The sequence below is a fragment of the Cricetulus griseus genome, chromosome 2, assembly GCF_003668045.3.
Source record: "Cricetulus griseus strain 17A/GY chromosome 2, alternate assembly CriGri-PICRH-1.0, whole genome shotgun sequence".
In the NCBI taxonomy this organism is placed as follows: domain Eukaryota; kingdom Metazoa; phylum Chordata; class Mammalia; order Rodentia; family Cricetidae; genus Cricetulus; species Cricetulus griseus.
Genome location: NC_048595.1, coordinates 296017224 through 296022000, shown reverse-complemented (window position 1 = coordinate 296022000; position 4777 = coordinate 296017224). Strand labels below are relative to the sequence as shown.

Genomic DNA, 4777 nt, shown 5'->3' with positions numbered 1-4777 from the left:
AGCAATAGATCAACTTGCAGTACTTAGTGTACCCAGAAGTAAACCCTATGCAGTATTCAAATACTCCAGAAGAGGGCAAGAGATCCTCTTGCAGTATGCAAAATACCCAGAAATGGGCTATTGCTTTACATTCAGTACCATCTACTTAGAGTAAAGGGGAATAGCTCCACATGGAGTTCCCAAAGTTCTCAGAAGAAGGCAATACATCAGTATGTAGTATCAAAACTTCCACAGGAGGATGATAGATCTCCATGCAGTATCCAAATGTCTTAGACAGTTTTATATTGTTACAAAGAGACACCATAACCATGGCAATTCTTACAAAGAAAGCATTTAATTGGTGCTTCCTTAGAGTTTCAGAGGTTTAGTCCATTTAATCATGGTGTAAAACAGTAGCAGGGTAGCAGACATGGTCCTGGGGAAGTAATTAAAAATTCTGTACCCAGATAAGCAGACAGCAGGAAGAGGGATGCTCTCCAGCTCTGTGCTTCAAATGGGCTTTTTAAAAACCAAACCAAACCAAACCAAACAAAAACAACAACAACAATAAAAAAACACAGCAGTCACTTTATTCTTAAGTTTGTACTTTACAAAACCACAAGGAAGAAGTCCTTAAGGGAAAGGCGTTGAGGAGATTGTAAGAGGGAAAGGGGACAGTCTGGAAGAAGCCTGCTCATCTGGGGCACCAGGCAGATGCTAGGTCCAGGGCAGCACAGGAAAGCCTTGCCTGCTGGCTACACAAAGCTCAGATGAGTGGCTTGAGATTGTTATTTGATGGGCAGCTCCTGGCCAAGGCTTCAAAGGAAGTGGGCTTTTGACAGGCCAGGGAAGTGGGCAGCAGCAGGAGAAGATACCCATCCAGGAGCTACAGGATGCTCTCCAGCTCTTTCAGGGTCTTCAGGCCTGGTCCTTTTACTTCTTGGTAGGAGTGGGCTTCTTCTGCCGGGCAGCCATGATCTTGCGCAAGGCATCCATGTTCTCATAGTCTGCCATGCGGACCCTCTGCCTCAGCTCCTGCCAGCTCACCTCCTCCTTTGCCAACCTTAGCAGGTCATGCTTTCTTGGTGCAGTTGTGTGCACTGAGTGCCTTCAGCTTAGCCTGCTGTTGTGCAGCTCAGCGAGGACCTCATCCTCTGAGTCCTCAGCAGGCCGGTCCTAGGACTTCAGGAAGCCCTGGGCAAGCAGCCTCTCTTTGATGCAGCTCTCCGGGGACTTGTGTGGTACACTGAAGGGCTTGTTCAGATTCCGGCAAGCGGTGCTTGCTCCATCAAGCCCTGATTCTTTCCCAGATATGTCAGGAATAGGAGATTCCACTATAGGGGAAATAATATTTTCCTCCACCAGGGCCTGCAGCAAGCTCTGTATCAGGCCACCAAAAAGGCACCCATCTTCTGGCTGTTCGTGCTCAGCCTCAGACTTCTTCAGCAGGACGTCCACATCTTTTGTGTCCAGTTCAGTCAGCGGTCCCACGAGGCCTTTCTTCTTGTCAGTCACAGATGCTGCCTAAGCCCCATCCTTCTACTCCTCTAGCAGATCCTCCTGGGCCCAGTGTTTTCCCAGTGGAGGAATCTTAAAATGTTCGGTATCATCTTCAGGAGGCTTCAGAAGCTCCTCTAGTGTTCGTACCTCCTCACTGGTGATATCAGCACAGTAAGGCTCCACAAAGGCCGACGAGCACCTGTTGGGAGGGTCATTCTTGGGGATCCGCAGCACATCGCTTGGGTTATCAGTGAATTCATATTCCTGAATCTTGGGCTGAATGTTTTTGGATTTGGGTCGTCTTGGGCCAAGGCCTGGTCCATGCCCTGCCTTCCCTTCCAGTTTCTGCTTCTTGGGTTTCCCATGTTTGGGGGGAGCACCAAGTTCATGGTCTCCACTCAGCTTCAGGAATCGTTGGTCACCTTTTGTATCCTGGCAGTCAGTAAAGATCTGGTTTCAGCTTCCAGTACACGCAATCGCCGGCTTGCAGAGGACAGCAAGGTCTCAAGCTCCAGCTGCAGAGTGTCCAGCTCCTCAATAATGCCATTGGAGCGGGTCAGCACTGCCCTGTACTGGGACAGCCCTTCAGGTGGTCCACAGACTTGAACTCATGGAATTGCAATGGGCAGTACTTCAGCTCACTCATGGCCCAGGAGATAGGATCCTGTAAAACTCCCTGGAATGTTCTGAGGCTTAAGAGGTGATGCTCCTCAAGTGCCCAGTTCAATGCCTGGCCAAATGGGCTTTTTGTAACCTCCATTGGTACACCTCCTCCAACAAGGCCATATCTCCTAATTTTTTCAAATAGTGCCACTCCCTGGTAACCAAGTATTTGAGTCTATGATGCTGTGGAAGCCAGTCTCATTCACACCACCACAGAAAGTGATAAATGTGATGCAGTACCCAAAATATTCAGAAGAAGGTGCTAGGTTCCTATGAAGTACTTTCAGAGACCAGATGGGAATGATACTTCATCCTACAGTACCCAAGGTATCCAGAAAAAAAGTGTTAAGTCCCCAGCCAGATGCCTGGGAAGCACCTAAAGTATGCAGATAAGGGCAATAGAGTTTCATACAATATCCAAAACATCCAAGGTTATCGATTCCCCTTTGTGGACTCCAAGAATCCTTAAGTGGGAAAAACAACAACAACAACAAAAACCCTTGTATGAACTGCAGAACACTGAAGAGGGCAATAGACCCCCACTATTAGTGAGGGGTGGAGAATGCGGGATGTCATATCCGCCCACTGCTGGCTGACACCATAGTGCAGGCAGGGTTGTAACATGGATGTGAGCGATCAAAAAAAGACAGAGGAATTCTCCACTTACTACTCCTTTTCCTTTTCTTCAAACCTGCTTGTCTTCTCTGCTCTTTCTCCCTGAACTACATAAATTTCCAGTCCGTATGTTTGTTACAACAGGGGAGTCAGAAATGGAGAGGGTCCTGCCCCTCCCTGCAGTGTCTAAAGGGGCTGTCTCTGCAGCATGAGCACAGACACTCTCCAACAGCAGTCCTTTCTGAATCCCCCGGCCAAGGAAGCCAGATATCATCCATTGAGCTCCCCCCATTATGCTCCACCCCTGCAGATATTTTGCCTTTTACAAGGGCCTCCTTTCCCACCAGGATTGCTGTTCCTTTCTTTGGGCGTGTCACCAAACCTGCAGCAGCTGTTTCTCCTGGTGTGTGTGTGTGTGTGTGTGTGTGTGTGTGTGTGTGTGATGATAATGATGATGATGATCTTGTCTGTGTGTGTGTTATGATCTTGTCTTTTCTCTCTATTCTGAAATTATTCTGTTGACTCTTATCTCAGGATTTATTAGCTACCCATCAGGCATGGTTTAAAACAAATCTATATAATTCATAACAAAGTGTCTTTTCCATGGGAATTTTTTGTCAAGTCTGCGTCATTAGAAAGCTTGTTTGTGCATTCTGGTGTGTTCAGCAAAAGTTTAGATTTTTTTGGTGTTCTACCAAGGAGATAGCAATAGCTCTCCAAGATATTTTTATATTAGGATAGATTTGTGTGTGTGTGTGTGTGTGTGTGTGTGTGATAATTCCTGTCTTGTCCTAAAAATAAAGTTTATAAATAAATTCCAAACGTAAAATAGTAAATAATCTACATTATTAGAGCTTGCTTTTATATCATGTGGATTGTTGTTGTGCCCTGTTTGTTCCATCTTGAAGTAAAAAAAGGGTACCTTGTTTTTGAAAGATTTGAACCTTTTTGGTACATTATTTTGGAACGATCTTAAACCCCAAGATGTAAATCTGTTCCAGCTGTTTTACAGACATCAATTAACTACCTTTTCTACAGTGTGAATTTCAATACAATGCTAAATATATCTAAGTAATAATATAATGTAATAAATAATATTATAATAATAGATAATCTAAATATGTCTAAATAATATCTAAAACTTTTATCTCCATTGGTAAACTGAAATTCATATAACAACAAATCAAACAAAGAGTTCCAAATGTAAGATTTTCCTTAAGCTCCTGAATTTTAATTTCTGTCTAGTTTATATCTTAATAGATTTCCACTGGCTGATAATCACCATTCAGGGAGCATCTGCCAACTACAAGCTGCTGAGTGCTGGACTTGCATAAAGCCTGTACAAAGCAGTCTAGCTGACTGGAATGCTCCATATCCTAGAACAGCTAATCATGTGTTTCTGATACATGCCCCATTGCCCAGCCATTGACTGGCCTTTCAGCCTTTCTGTGCCCTGACAACCTATGCCCAATTCAGCTGGAAGCAGCTACAGAAGAGAGTACAATGTCTCTGTCCTCATGACAGTTGCTGAATAAGGCTAAGTCAAAAGAAAATTCCCTGGCACAGTGGACAAAATGGCTACCTATAATGCTAATTGATATACAAAAAAAAATGGTTTAGATTTACCAACTGGTAGATTCAATAAAATTGTTCTATAATATGATAAAAAAAAACACTTGGCCTGCTTTATGCAGAGCAAACATCACAGGGCCTTTTGCCCTTCTGCTTTCTCTTTATTACTATTGCCTATTATATTATTAATATAATAGCTAAATATCAGCTTCTGTCTGGTATCATTAACCTGATGGTTATCAAATCCTATTGTAAACCAGTACCCATCATAGAGTCAAGGATTTGACCCAGCATGTGTACATACACAAGCAAACATTTCTCTGCTGTTTATGTTTGAGCCCCACACAGCCAATGAAGACCTGCCTGACAGCAATCCCTGGACACCCTGGAAAGAAAATGGGCCACACCTCCTCGACTGCACTGGATCCAACTTGCTCCATTTCAACTG

At 44.1% G+C, this 4777-nt stretch overlaps 1 pseudogene; it reads right to left on the bottom strand.

Annotated features, from left to right (window-relative positions):
- Nucleotides 1-549: 549 nt before the first annotated feature.
- On the bottom strand, nucleotides 550-3790 carry LOC103163512 (annotated as a pseudogene).
- Between the last annotated feature and the right edge of the window lie 987 nt (nucleotides 3791-4777).